This window comes from Dermacentor albipictus, chromosome 1, assembly GCF_038994185.2.
Source record: "Dermacentor albipictus isolate Rhodes 1998 colony chromosome 1, USDA_Dalb.pri_finalv2, whole genome shotgun sequence".
NCBI classification, from domain to species: Eukaryota; Metazoa; Arthropoda; class Arachnida; order Ixodida; family Ixodidae; genus Dermacentor; species Dermacentor albipictus.
Genome location: NC_091821.1, coordinates 451358199 through 451374222, shown reverse-complemented (window position 1 = coordinate 451374222; position 16024 = coordinate 451358199). Strand labels below are relative to the sequence as shown.

General features: G+C 44.5%; 1 long non-coding RNA gene across 1 annotated transcript in view; it reads right to left on the bottom strand.

The window, feature by feature from the left end:
- Window positions 1-15814, bottom strand: part of LOC135911077 (uncharacterized) — a 357016-nt gene extending 341202 nt beyond the window's left edge. The window contains exon 1 of the long non-coding RNA XR_010567204.2: window positions 15707-15814. This is a non-coding gene — a long non-coding RNA (uncharacterized lncRNA). The remainder of the gene's footprint in view (window positions 1-15706) is intronic.
- Between the last annotated feature and the right edge of the window lie 210 nt (window positions 15815-16024).

Here is a 16024-nt window from a genome sequence, read left to right as displayed (position 1 = left end):
CGTACGTACACACGCGTGCAAATAAACACGCATGCACACACGCAAGCGCGGATACACAAATTTTACCGAGCCTTTTACTAAGGCGAACCAAGAAGATGCATCGTCGCAGTCACTTTAATGCTGCTCGATGCATCTTGCCTTTAGCATGCTAAATAGCGTGGTCTTTAGGAAGAGTTGGTTGGCTAAGCGTGTGGAAAGCTATAAGATATATGTGATAAATGACAACAAGCAGGCATATATACCGACTAAAAGCAGCCACGTTTTAAAAACAACTTCTAGTCACTAAAGTAGCTTCAGCGCAAGCAAATCTGACCAACGAATGTGAAAGATTTGAATGAACAATGCATTGTTTTGAACTTTTAGGCAGAGGCTTTGTGCCATATCCTAATGTTCACGCTGCCACTCTCGTCTATTTTTCTTTTTATGAAGATTGGAGGCATTGCTTATTCTGCGTTATTGTAGGCTTTGCAGATAACTTTTGCGACGCTGGCTAATAATACAAATAAGGGCATAATGTGCAGTCTTTTGTTTTGAGTAACATACGTGTCTGTGACAGAAAGTGAAGCACATGCGCCTTCGTCATTGAGAGTTTATGGGTTTTTATTAAAATGCCAGCAATATTGGCAGAGTAGCAACATTACATACCTATTCCAATCGCTTGAATTTATACAACTCGACCTGAATCAACCTAATACAGAGATCATAATCCGGAAATACAAGAGAAAGAAAAATTAGAGCCTTTGACTACTCATCGTCATATCAGCAACATTTTTTTCTCTGTATAGGGTATGCAGGTCAAGGTACTTGTCTAGAACGAGGGTACACTCAAAAGACATCGTTCCCCTTTCCGCTGGTCTCATGTCTGGCAACCGCTTCGGTTTTTAGGAGTGCGTTCCAAGCAACTGTCGAGACCACAACACCAACGTAGTCTACATTCCGCATGTAACGAAATAGAAAAGGTCAGTACATTGGTTGACAGCTTAACTTTGATTAGTGTTGGAAATAAGAAACGGACGCCAGACATCAGCTATGCTGAAAAAATCCCTGGTCAAGGTTTATATAGTGTTCGAAGTCGTGAGTTCGATCCTGGCCACCGTGGCAACATTGCAGCGGGACCAAAACGCCAGATCTCTCGTGTGATTACATGTAGGTGCAAGTTTAGAGCCCCAGAGAGTGAATTTATCCTGAGTATTCAACTCGGGCGTGTCTCATAAACACATCCTGGGTCTGGCACGTACAATCTGGGGAATTTACTTACTTTATTTAAAGAGCACAAGACATGAGTGAGTGCAATAGGCATCGAAACTTGTTATATAAATTAAATATAAATTCAATAAAATATAAATAAATAGAAATTTTGCTATACTTGCTGACTGCGTCAGAGGGTTCTTTCAAGGTATTGCCAAGATGTAAGATGGCTTATCTATAATAAACATGAACGGTAACCCATTTGTCTTCGCAGATAACTTCCACGCAGTCTATATGACATACAAAGGTCAGGAAGGGAACAGAGGGGCTCAATTTTTGTCAATCGAAACGATAACCTGTCGCCGGTGGGAGGCGAACCAACAACCTCTACCATTACGCGTACGTTCCGCTATCCATTCTTAGTGGAATGGAAAATTTGTTACTCATTGTAGGTACTATGATGGGGTTATCACAACTGTAGGAGGTGAATGTAAGCTAACTTGCTTCAATCAGCGGAGGAAACGGAAACAATACCGCTAACTTTTCAAGCACTACTTCAGCACTATCGCCTTGGACACAGGGTATACCCTCCACCACATCCAAAACTAACGAGAAACGAAGGCACTGACTACAGGTGACTCCAAAGCAATACCTTTACCCACGGAAGCTTACTGCATCATTTCCGCCCGGCGCTATACAGCTACACCTGTCCACACTGCAACGTGCCAGACAGCCTGGCGCACCTCCTACTGCAATGCAAGAAAACCCGAGAAACCATCACAGCGGCACAACTAGTAGCCCCAGCAGACGCAGACCAAAACCTCCTCGCTGAAACGTGGGAGGCGGCGATCTCCAAGCCTGACCTGGTCGACCAGCACGAACTCGTCGTCCGGGCCCGGAGGGCGATCCAAGCCAGAGGGTTCTTGGAATAAGGGACCCTCCCACCTCGACTGACAAGTCACTGATTCAAATAAAGGTTTCGTTATCTCTCTCTTTCGATTTGAATAAATGCACATAAAGTAACAGTATGAACAGTAGTGTCTGATGACACATGTTTCCTTTGGTTCTTTCGGCAAGCAATTGTTTTTAGAAGCATAAGACGAACTTTCTCTTTCAGTTCAAGTAAACCAAAATTTTGCGCAGCTTTTAATTCTCTTGAAGTTGCGTACATTGCAAGAAACTTCACGTTTGCGTAAGACAGCCGAAAGTTTTTACGCTTTCTCGCATACTAGGGAAATGACTAACAGAAAGGCGACTCTTCTTAATTCGTGTGTTTACTCTCGACTTCTACCCGTTGAACGTTTCCAGATGCAGCAACTTCGTGGCACTCAGTATAGGCCCGTCTCTGTAGTTGCAGCAAATAGGAGTGGCACTAATCCTGTGGTTGAAAGATACCACGCGTTGCACGCACCTCATTTGGAGGCTGGAGCTTTCGGCGTGCAGCGATCCTAGTTGCCCTAATGACCCTGAGGGCAAAGGCGGCGCAGAACTTTCCAACCGTTTCCCCATTATGTAGATGGCAGTGCGATGCCAGAACTCAGCGGACTGGGGAAACCAGCGTTATGCACAGAACGGGGGGTCACATAGAACTGCGACGCTTTGCCCGGAGGAATTCTTCGGACAACGTAAGCACATCCTGTCTAATTTGGCGTGCTCCTGACGCTTGAAATCTACTGTCCACATCATTTGACTTCACCAAAATGGTGTAGCGCCGTTTACGTACATCAAATAAATTGAAAGGAGAAAAATTTTCACGGTGCCTTTTTCATATAAAGTATTGGGCATTTATAGCATGCCGCGTTACTAAAGCTATGAACTCTACGAGTTGAGCCAAGTCGAGTTCGTCATAATCATCATCATCAGCCAACTTTATGAACACTGCAGGACGAACACCTCTACCTGCGATCTACAATGAACCCTGTCTTGCGCGAACCGATTCCAACAAGTGCCTGCAAACTGCTTAACTTCATTACCACACCTATTCTGCTGTCATCTCTAACTGCGCTTCTCTTCTCTTGGCACACATTCTGTAACTCTAATCGTGCAGAGGTTATCTGAGCTACGCATTACATGAACTGCCCAGCTTCATGAAGCTTTCTTTGTCTTTTCCTTCGGCTTTCCCACTGTTGCTGCTGCTGTGACTGCTGCTGCCCGGCACACCACATAGCGGCGGGGAGGAGGTTCAGAGCGTGTATATACATGGAAGAAGCGAGGCAGAGAATAAAAAGACGCGAGGAACTCGTTTGGACCGCACCGCGTCAAAAGTTCACAATGCCCTCTGGAGCCTTCTTTCTATTTGTGGCGCAGCTCAGAACGAGCAAAAAGGAAAGTGGAAGAGGTAATGAGGAGGAACGGAGAACAGGGTGAACGCTAACTTCCAAGTGATGGTTTATTTCCTGACTCGGAAGGCTACTTGTGCACTCAGCCAACCATGTGACATGAAAAGACAACAACACAAAACCAAGCAACAAAACCAAAAGTAACCATGTGGAAAAAAAAAACATATTAAGAGAGCCTGCGGTGGCAGTCCTAGATACGCCAATTCATTGCTTGATAATGATAACGAAGGTGAGCTTACACATGCATGGCCAAGACCTATCATAGCGTTTGCTTCAATGATTTCTCTTGTAAGCTGATTATGGTCTTGGTCTTCGCCATGCATGTGTAAGCTGTCCTTCATTATTGTTATCAAGCAATGGATTGGCGTATCTCGGACTGCCGCCACAGACTGTCTGAACATGTTTTTTTTTTCACATGGTTAATATTGGTTTCGTTGCTTGGTTTTGGGTTATCTTTCCATGTCACATAGTTGGCTGTGTGTATAAGCAACATTCTGAGTCACGAAACAAACCATCAGTTGGATGTTAGCGTTCACCCTGTCCTTCGCTCCTTTTCATTACCGCTTCCACCTTCCTTTCTGCCCGTTTTGAGCTGCGCTACAATCCTAAAAAAGTCATAACATACCCACTCACCCAAACTACTATGCTTTTGTCCCTCTGGAGCTCGCGGGTCGTCGCTAATTAGCCTCTGGACGGCGGAAATTATCCGTTGCCCCCGCAAGCGCTTATGTTTCTACCAACGTGCAAGTCCAGGGGGAAGGTACATAGCATGGAAAGCATGAGGGGGGGGGGAGGGGGCAGGGATTGGGTAGAACCGACCAGCGCCTCCCAGCCTTGCCACACTTTGTTCGCAGTTCGCATACAAATACAAAGGGGAGAGGTATAGGGAAAAGGTGATGCGAAAAGGCAAGGAAACGATGGATAAACAGAAGTTCAAGGTACAGTACGGTGCGTTTCTGCTATTTCTGAAAAATAAAACCATGGAAATATGTCTAGCGGACAATTTACGCAGGGCGTGCAGAAGCAGATCCGCATTCATTAAAGCACCCCGCCGGGTTTAGGCGACACAATGGAAGCGATTGCACGTCAAATCAACACTGCTGAGCCCATCGCGAAACCTTTGCGGCTATGGCATTTCTCGATGTCGCGGATTTGACCAAGGCAGCCGCATTTCAGCGGGGGCGAAACAAAAATCACTCATGCACTTTTATTTAGGGACACGTTAAAGAACACTACGGTGGCAAAATTAATTCAAAGTGCGCTACTACGGCGTGCCTCTTAATCCGATTGTGGTTTTAGCACGTACAGCCCCATAATCCAATTCAGTATTAATGTTTCTTCCACGATGCGATGTGCCATGTGAGGCAACGACAATGCTCAACCCTCTCAAAGGTTATGAAATATGACGCACAAGAACGCCTGAAGCAAACACTTCTCCCTTTCTGTTTTGTGCACTACGCAGACATACAGAAGTGGTTCACGCAAGGTAACGTTTAACGTAACTCACCATTCTTGTGTTGGGCAAAACGTTGAAAAAATTGAGCATTCGCCACCAACATCACCGGTAATTATCGTCAACCAAAGCTAAGAGCGTGGAAAGCTTCGCTTACATCGATTCCCACAGTGCGCGGGATCTGCATAATTTTCTTCTCTCAGTGTCAATTAGAATATCGGCTATCCCTGCTTGCTCTGTAATCCACACCACTCCCTTCCTGTCTCCTAAAGTTACGCCTAACATTCTTCGTTCCATTGCTCTTTGTGCAGACCTTAACTTGTACTGGAGCTTCTTTGTCAGTCTACAAGTTTCTGCCCCACATGTTAGCACCGGTAAAACGCGTTATTTGTAAACATTTATTTTCAGGGATAATTGTAAGCTTCCATTCAGGATTCTACAATGTCTGCCGAATGCACGCCTGCCAATTTTCATGCTTCTGTAAATTTCCTTCTCATGACCAGGGTCCGCTTTGGGGATTACAGTATCCAAACGTACTCCCTCACACACTCTAAAGGCTGACTGGCGATCCTAAACGCTTCTTCCCTTGCCAGGCTATTGACCATGTTATTTGTTTTCTGCATATCAATCTTCAATGCCACTCTTACTTTCTTTCTGTTAAGGTCATCAATCATTTGTTGTAAGTCGTCCCTAGTGCTGCTAAATAGGACAATGTCACCTGCGAACCGAAGGTGGTGATCATATTCACCGTTGATGTTTATATAAGCCTTCCCAGTTTAATAGCATCAATACGTCTTCCAAGCATGCAGTGAATAGCATCGGAGAGATTGTCTCTCCTTGTCTGACCCCTTTCTTTATAGGTATCTTTCTGTTTTTTTTTTGTGGAAGGAAGTATCGCTTCCTAAAGCCAGCCTGTTCTCTTGGTCTACTAAATTCGAATGTTGACCTTATTTTATTGGATATTATCTTGGTTAATATTTTATACAATAATGAAAATATGCTAATTTTACTATAATTGTTCAATTTTTTGACGTCCCCCTTTTGTGGATTCGTATAAGGTTGGCATTATTCCAGTTCCCTGAAAACCCTTTATGTAGCGAGACATATTGTATAAAGGGCCGCCATCTTCGTAAGCATGACGTCTCTGCCATCTTTAATTAATTCGACTGTTATTCCATCTTCTCTTGCCGCTTTACCCCATTTAATGTCTCGCAAAGCCGTTATAACTTCATCGCTAATTATAGAATGAGCCTCTGTATCCTGTTCATTACTACTTTGAATTGACGTATCGTGGCTGCTCTGGGTACTCTACAGGTCACTATAGAATTCTTCCGCTACTGTTACTATATCTTCGAAATTGCTGATAATATTACCCTGCCTATCTTTCACTCCATACATTTTGGCTTGTCATAATCAAAGTTTTCTTCTCAAGGATTTCATGCTGCCTCTATTTTTTACTGCGTGCTCAGTTTTCATACGTTAAAATTTCAATTATCGCTTATTTTCTTTTTGTTCATCAGTTTTCAGTTCCGCGAATTCTATCTGATGTTTTTGAAGCCGGCCTAGTTAGTTACAGCTTCATTTATTACCTCTATGTCATCTTTATCTCTCCATTCTAAGGCAGCATATTCGTTTGCAAGTATCAGCCTGAATTCGTCTGCTCTTACCCTTACTGCTTCTAGGTTGGCCTGTTTCTTCATAGCGAAATTAGCTCTTCCTCTCTTCAAATTGAAGTGAATCCTAGACGTCACTAACCTATGATCACTGCACTTTACATTGCCTAATACTTCTGCATCCTGCATTATGCTGGGATCTGCAGAAAGTATGTAATCTATGTCATTTCTTGTTTCAGCATTAGGGCTTTTACAAGTCCACTTCTTCTTGTTACGCTTCCTGAAGAAAGCGTTCGTTTTTCGCAGCTTATTCCTTTCCGCGAATTCTACCAGCATTTCACCTATTGTTCCAAGAATCGACGCCGTAGTTGCCAATTGCTTGTTCACTAGCCTGTTTTTTCCTCACTTTTGCATTAAGTCGCCCATTACTACAGTATACCAAGTTTTCACTTTTCTCATTGCTAATTCAACTTCTTCATAAAACTGTTCTATTTCCTCATCATTATAACTCGAGGTTTGAGCGTAGGCTTGTGCTACCTTTATTGTATACCTTTTATTACGTTTTATTACGATTACTGCTACCCTCTCCCTAATCCTGTAGAATTTGTCAATGTTGCCTGCTATGTCCTTATGGATTAGGAATTTCACTCCATACTGCTTCTTATCTGGAAGTCCTCTACAGCAGAAGGCGTGGCTGTTAGTCAGCATTATATATGCCTCACCAGTTTTTCTAACCTCAGTAAGGCCAATTATATCTCAATCAATGGCTGATAGGTCCTCAAAGTGTCCTGCTAAGCTAGCTTCACTCGCCAGAGCTCGGACGTCGAACGTTGCCAGGGTCGATCTCCGTTGGCGGCCTGTCCGGGTTCAGGGATACTTAGCACCCTCGGCGGCGTTACAGGTCTGACCGCCGTCTCGGTCAGATTCTCCGCAGCTGCTAAAGACTGGGGGCCATTGGTTGATTGAATGAGTCATATGAGAAGGAAGGCCGTATACCGCATCAGGGAGGCCCATTCCTGTTCTGTTGAGGAAGTGTATTTTGTTGACGCTTAGCGGGTCATACTTCACCAAAATATTGGGATAAAATTACACGCAAGTGACACCCGACTTATCTCTTACATATCGCTGTAGCTTACGAGCCATGTACTGCACCCGGGCTCCTCTATGGCACTTCCCTTTGGGCACGCTGCACCGTCCAGCGGTGCGCCGTCGCGAGAAATCACCGCGTGATGCGCCAGTGCGTCAGGACACTAATAAATAATTCTTCCCTCACCGCGCTCATTCATGCAGCAGTGCGCTGTGTCACCAGTTTGCAGTGTTTGAGGAATCCGCATGACGCACGTTCGATTCCTCCCGGCACGAATAATTTTGAAAGATTTTCTACCGGAACTGCTTTTGAGAAAGGCCCACACTTCGAGGCTGCACTACTTTCGGGATCGGCCTTACAAGATGGATAAATAGGATGTAGAGACCCAAAAAACTGACCTGAGAATTCGAAAAATGCTGTTTGCATTATTACTATAAGTGATATTTCACTTATAATGTGCAATATTACCGCTGCACTTATAATGTGCAGCGGTGGCGTAGAAGTAGAACACCCGCCTCGCGTGCTAGAGGTCCGTGGTTCGAATCCCGGTGCCGGCAATTTTCCACCGGAATAAAAAAAAATCCGCGTGTTGATAAAATTGCATAAACAGGCCTGGAGTGTGGCCTGATCCCGGTGACCAGAACCGGTAACGCGCACTCCCTCACCAGAGCAGGATTGGCCACCCTGGTGCAGTACTTGGCCACAACCTCCTATATGAACAACACAATCAAACCCCTGCCCTCAGTCCCCAGCAGCTGCGAAGCAACTGACCACGGCGGCGGTCAGACCTGCGACGCTGCAGTGGGTGCTAAGAATCACTGGCTCCGGACAGGCCGCCATTGGAATATGAACCTGGCAACATTTAACGCTAGAAGGTTATCTAGTGAGGCGAGTCTAGCAGTGCTATTGGAAGAATTAGAGGGCAGTAAATTGGATATAATAGGGCTCAGTGAAGTTAGGAGGCGAAAAGAAGCATATACAGTGCTAAAAAGCGGGCACGTCCTGTGCTACCGGGCCTTAGCAGAGAGAAGGGAACTAGGCGTCGGATTTCCTGATTAATAAGAATATAGCTGGTAACATACAGGAATTCTATAGCATTAACGAGAGGGTGGCAGGTCTTTTTGTGAAACTTAATAAGTGGTACAAAATGAAGATTGTACAGGTGTACGCCCCTACATCCAGTCATGATGACCAGGAAGTCGAAAGCTTCTATGAAGACGTGGAATCGGCGATGGGTAGAGTGAAAACTAAATACACTATACTAATGGGTGACTTTAATGCCAAGGTAGGCAAAAAGCAGGCTGCAGACAAGGCAGTGGGGGAATATGGCATAGGCACTAGGAATATCAGGGGGGAGTTATAAGTAGAGTTTGTGTAACAGAATAATATGAGGATAATGAATACCTTCTTCCGCAAGCGGGATAGCCGAAAGTGGACATGGAGGGGCCCCAACGGCGAGACTAGAAATGAAATAGACTTCATACTCTGCGCTAACCCTGGCATCATACAAGATGTGGACGTGCTCGGCAAGGTGCGCTGCAGTGACCACAGGATGGTAAGAACTCGAATTAGCCTAGACCTGAGAAGGGAACGGAAGAAACTGGTACATAAGAAGCCGATCAATGAGCTAGCGGTAAGAGGGAAAATAGAGGAATTCCAGATCAAGCTTCAGAACAGGTATTCGGCTTTAACTCAGGATGAGGACCTCAGCGTTGAAGCAATGAACGACAATCTTGTGGACATCATTAAGGAGTGTGCAATGGAAGTCGGTGGTAACTCCGTTAGGCAGGATACCAGTAAACTATCGCAGGAGACGAACGATCTCATCAAGAAACGCCAATGTATGAAAGCCTCTAACCATACGGCTGGAATAGAACTGGCAGAACTTTCGAAGTTAATCAACAAGCGTAAGACAGCTGACATAAGGAAGTATAATATGGATAGAATTGAACATGCTTTCACTAACGGAGGAAGCCTAAAAACAGTGAAGAAGAAACTAGGCATTGGCAAGAATCAGATGTATGCGTTAAGAGACGAAGCCGGCAATATCATTACTAATATGGATGAGATAGTACAAGTGGCTGAGGAGTTCTATAGAGATTTATACAGTACCAGTGCCACCCACGACAATAATGAAAAAGAAAATAGTCTAGAGGAATTCGAAATCCCACAGGTAACACTGGAAGAAGTAAAGAAAGCCTTGGGAGATATGCAAAGGGGGAAGGCAGCTGGAGAGGATCAAGTAACAGCAGATTTACTGCAGGATGGTGGGCAGATTGTTATAGAGAAACTGGCCACCCTGTATACGCAATGCCTCATAACGTCGAGCGTACCGGAATCTTGGAAAAACGCTAACATGATCCTAATCCGTAAGAAAGGGGACGCCAAAGACTTGAAAAATTATAGACCGATCAGCTTACTGTCCGTTGCCTACAAACTATTTACTAAGGTAATCGCAAATAGAATCAGGAACACCTTAGACTTCTGTCAAGCAAAGGAACAGGCAGGATTCCGTAAAGCCTACTCAACAATAGATCATATTCACACTATCAATCAGGTGATAGAGAAATGTGCGGAATACAACCAACCCTTATATATAGCTTTCATTGATTACGAGAAAGCATTTGATTCTGTCGAAACCTCAGCAGTCATGGAGGCATTACGGAATCAGGGTGTAGACGAGCCATATGTAAAAATACTGAAAAATATCTATAGCGGCTTCACAGCCACCGTAGTCCTCCATAAAGAAAGCAACAAAATCCCAATAAAGAAAGGCGTCAGGCAGGGAGATACGATCTCTCCAATGCTATTCACAGCCTGTTTACAGGAGGTATTCAGAGACCTGGATTGGGAACAATTAGGGATAAAAAATAATGGAGAATACCTTAGTAACTTGCGATTCGCTGATGATATTGCCTTGCTTAGTAACTCAGGGGACCAACTGCAATGCATGCTCACTGACCTGGAGAGGCAAAGCAGAAGAGGGGGTCTAAAAATTAATCTGCAGAAAACTAAAGTAATGTTTAACAGTCTCGGAAGAGAACAGCAGTTTACAATAGGCAGCGAGGCACTGGAAGTCGTAAGGGAATACATCTACTTAGGGCAGGTAGTGACTGCGGATCCGGATCATGAGACAGAAATAATCAGAAGAATAAGAATGGGCTGGGGTGCGTTTGGCAGGCATTCTCAGATCATGAACAGCAGGTTGCCATTATCCCTCAAAAGAAAAGTGTATAATAGCTGTGTCTTACAAGTACTCACCTACGGGGCAGAAACCTCGAGGCTTACGAAAAGGGTTCTACTCAAATTGAGGACGACGCAACGAGCTATGGAAAGAAGAATGATAGGTGTAACGTTAAGGGATAAGAAAAGAGCAGATTGGGTGAGGGAACAAACGCGAGTTAATGACATCTTAGTTGAAATCAAGAAAAAGAATTCGGCATGGGCAGGACATGTAATGAGGAGGGAAGATAACCGATGGTCATTAAGGGTTACGGACTGGATTCCAAGGGAAGGGAAGCGTAGCAGGGGACGGCAGAAAGTTAGGTGGGCGGATGAGATTAAGAAATTTGCAGGGAGGGCATGGCCACAATTAGTATATGACCGGGGTTGTTGGAGAAATATGGGAGAGGCCTTTGCCCTGCAGTTGGCGTGACCAGGCTGATGATGATGATGATGATGATGATGATGATATTGCACTTCAGCAGTGCAATCATTTCAGTTACACACAGTTAAGTGAATTTACTTCAAATCTGTTGTATCTAAAACACATTTGCAGAAAACGTATTCAGCAAACGTTTCAGCAAAACGTTTGAGCAAACGTTTTCAGCAAAAGTCACGGTTTCGTACCGGGTAATTATTGGCTTCTGAGAGTGATGTGCAGGGGATGCAGGAAAATGCTGGTGCCATTGCCTTTCCGGAGCTCCGGATGCCCAGTCTAAATACCAGTAAAATTCTAGGATGTGATAGATGCTCTGGTGCCGCACATACACTCCAACTGCCGGCAGCTTCTCAGAACTGTCTTGGCATCCTTTAGACGTATAGAAAACCACGCATGTAATTTAGTATGAGAATATTCTCATTCGCGTAGTAGGTCTTTATGCGTTTAAGTGGCCACGCCCCTACCATGCACCTCCGAAAGCTCTGAATGAATAATATATTCACGAAACCGAAGCTATTGACCCTCGAGATCGGGCCATAGGTGGTGTCGCCGTTCGCCACGTTAGTGTGTGTTGGTAATCAGCGGCACGCATTTAATTGTAAGCGGCGACGCTTCGAGGTGAGCGATTTGGGCCAATTGTCTTGTAATGAAACGCGCTGACTTCAGTGAGCTGGTACGCAATATTCCTACTATGCACGAAAGGAGCGCACAACGCAGTTTCACTCCCGGTACAAGCATGGTGCTTATTGTTGGCTTTCAGCTTGCGTTCATCCTAATTTGTTGGTGGTGTTCTTGCGGAACTCAACTTCCTCTTACTCTTGCACTGGTTATGAAAATGCGTGTATTCCTGTGCAGGGAAATTAAAGCAGCTAGTTAATGTGACTCTACATCACCCCTTCCATACATAGCGCTTACACAAGTGCCCTTCGCTTCTTTTTGGATTTTTTGTCAAATACAATACAGTTAATAATTTCAATAAAACGTGGTATGGCTCTATGAGTGAGAGCGCAGTGGCAGGATCGCCGTCTCGTTTCACACGCGCTTTTTTTTTTTTCGTGGTAGCAGCAAGAACAGCACTTTATCACAAGTGTGTCTTGCGTGATGACTTCGAAGCATGACAATGGCGCGAGCGTACCATTCACATACCTTCCCGTTCGTAAGAATGCTGGAAATAATATTATGATATTATAGGAGCCAACCATATTCCGTTTTCTTTTTTGTGTGTGTGAAAATAATGGCTCCTTTCTCCCGTCAAGCTAACGACACCATGCTGAAGAGCACATTGTATTAGCCGCCAGCAACTCAGCTTTACGACATCCAATGTCTAACGACTGCTATGCTACGCATGATTATCTTGCAATACTTTCCCTCTGCTTCTCTTTTGTAGCAGATACTAAAAGTGCCGAAGTGCGAAAATTGACTTGCCAGGCAAAATTACTTCTGCGTGGTGGCATATCCACGTAATAAAAGTGCACATCAGGAACAACTATACGAATAGCTGCGTAACAGCTATCCACCGGAACAATCCCAGTCATGAAATTACACGCGTAAGATCAAGTGTATGATGCGGCATCATAAGAACCGTGGAGATTTCTGTTCCTACTGCTGAGTGGTCTCACGCAGCCTCGTTGATATTGCATGGTATCAAAAAGGTTGCTAAATGATCAACTCATTGCTACAAAGGAATCGCTAACGTGTTGTGCTCAAGTAGCGTAGTAACCACTTCATTCGGTTAGAACCACGCCAAATGTACTTTCTGAAATGCTTGAGTCACAAAGCCAGCACAGAATTTTAATCATTGAAAAACGCAGGGTGGAATGATCACGCCTCACGGGCACGACTAGTGCGGGCGTCGATATTTTTGCAGTGCAAAGAGTAAAGCGCAAAGCCAAACCAGTCTCTACATTGTCAAAAAAATGCATACCGTCATTTATGATGACGCTACAACCACGGAACAAATAGAATTTAGAGGATATGTGCATTACACGCACATATTTAAGCAAGTAGCGGTAGCAGATGATGACGCGACGCACCATCCACACTATCGCGCTTCAGCCAGGGTCCACCAGGCGGTGACAGTAGAGTTCGCACGGCACAGGCTGTACAGTGTCCGTGGTATGCTAAGGAATTACATCGCCTGTGTGCGCATTAAAGTGTTTATTTGATGTTTACTGTCCTTGTTTGAACGATTCTTCCAGAGCGTCTAAAATACAACAAAATTTGCTTTAATTTGACGTTATGGGACGTCAATATGTGTTCGTTTATTTATACCAAATGATAGTTATTCAAGGACATTATTCGACAATTCTGTGCTTCAATTATATAGTTCATTTTTGCATGGATCTGTTAGTGGCCACCAGACAAGGATCCACAGATGACTGTCTGTGTAATGGCTAAGTGGAAAGAAAAAGTAAAGGCAATTCGCGATTCTTTGTGTTGATACTAAGACAGACTTTATTGCCATGACCTAACTTTCACAAACGTTAGCCTCCTTCTCCAAGCAGGCCATTCGAATTGCCGAGTTGAAAATGGGGCGGAACATCATAATTACTATAAGGGGCCAATGTTCCCTTTTGTTTCTCAGCGAAGCCGTATCACAAAACGCAGCACTGATATCCTACGGAAAGAGCTCTTCTTTTCTGGTTCTAACGAAAGCGGATCATGAAGCGATTCAACAGTAAGTTCATCAGTAGCTTTATATGTAATTTGCTCTCATCACTTATGTCTCTAGTTAACGCGGCTTACCTCTGACTAAAGACTACATGCCAATACGAATCGGTACCATTATAATGGTTCACCATGTTATAGTATGATCAGCAGCTGGACAACCGTAATGGTCTCTGGTGCCAGCAACGGTACGTTTAGTGTCTAGACAGGATCAAATGGCATAGTGTACTTACCAAAATATGAAACACATTTTCTTATACGAAACCAAACGATTCCTAAAATAATAACTGCTGAAACAAAGATACCCGGCTGGGCTGTCCACATTTTTTCGCTGTTATTGAAATATGCTCATGCCGAACGAACATGCTCAGAACAGTGAGTGCACCTTTGAAAAATCACGTTAAGAATTGCATTTTTTCCCGCTTAGAACAGCCTGCAATGTTTGTTTTTTCTCATACTAGGACATGAATTCATTCTTTGCCACACTTTCAGTAGAATGCACATGAATGAGGTGTATTGGCAAGGTTACGCATCAGCTAAAACAACTTACGATCTCATAGGTGTGTTAACAAGTGTTGAACAAGTGCAACGTTCGCCACATTATCGGGATAATTTCTGGGTTGTCTATTAAGGAAATACCACCAAATAAGTTTACCGGATTTTTTTAGGAGCACCTGTAGTGTACAGTCTGTCCGAGACCACGACAATAAATGGGAGAATATTGAAAACCGGAACACTTGCTATGCCCGACAACGACGTCATACCATGCACGATTGTCAAAATGCGAATCTCTGCCAGCAGCTGCCAATACAACCAGCTGTTAAACAACGAGTAACAGGACGTAAACTGCATAACGCCGAAGCGTAGAAGGCGCTTAACGCTTTTAAGGTAGCCCGGGAAACAACTCCTGCTCCTAGACTGTTCAAAAAACAGCCCCCCCCCCCCCCTCCCCCCCCCAACAAAACAAAAAGGAATCTCCAACTCTCGTCCAACCAAATGCCTTCAGTTGAAAACGTGTAAAGGTGCTTTCCCTAGCGACTAATAGATTCTTATCAAATTTTTCCAGCTAAGTTACAAAGCAGCAAGCGACAAAGCGTTTCGCAGGTTTCGTGCTCCAACAGTTCTTGCGGTTGCATATATTTAGATTGGTTCCCAGGAGCTTTAAATATACTGCCACTTTTACCATATACGAAAACGGCAGCGCACGCACTGCTGATGCATGCCCCGCAAACACGGCCTTTTATCCGAGTACGCTAGCACTTATTCAATTCTGTTGCAAAATTCCTCACGTTAACGCAATCTCGAGATATATGGGTAAAGCGTTTCACGAAAATTTCACTGCACATGGATGGGGCGCAGGGTTCATGGCGGCCCAACCAAGCGCCACGAAATGAGATCTACCGACACTGGCTGTTCAACACACAATCCACTTAGTGGCTGTCAGTATACCGGTAAAACATGGTGTATTTTCTTTTTTACACACATCAGCTATGACGATAAAATCAACAGTCATGAGCGATCGCTTGCCGTAAAACATTCCATATAGTAAAGAGAGAACAAGAGGGCGTTTTCCATTGATGTAGACGACAAATCGGCACTATGCCCGAGCCGCCTACGCTACGTGCAGCTAGTTCGCTCTACGAAATGCGGTCACTTAATCCTGAGCTATTGACGGCAAGCATCTTTGCCAAAACTTACCGTTCAGCGCAGTTGACGTGCGATGCCACTACGACACGAATCCACCGACACCAAGGTAAGGGCACACACCCCTCACCACTGCATCAAGCGTTGATATGCCTGGTGCAGTCGTTGAGAATTCTAAGTGATGCGGACAGATGGCCACGCCGCCGTTGCTGTCGTTGCGCATGCGCAGGAGATCAGGGCGACGTGGGTGTGCATGCTCCGAGAAGTCTGAGCACCTTTTTCTTTTTCCTTTCTTTTTTTGTCTCTCTCTCTCTGTCTCTCTCTGCGTGCCATGCACTCGAAACGGGTTGCTTTTCCTTTCCTTTTTTTTAA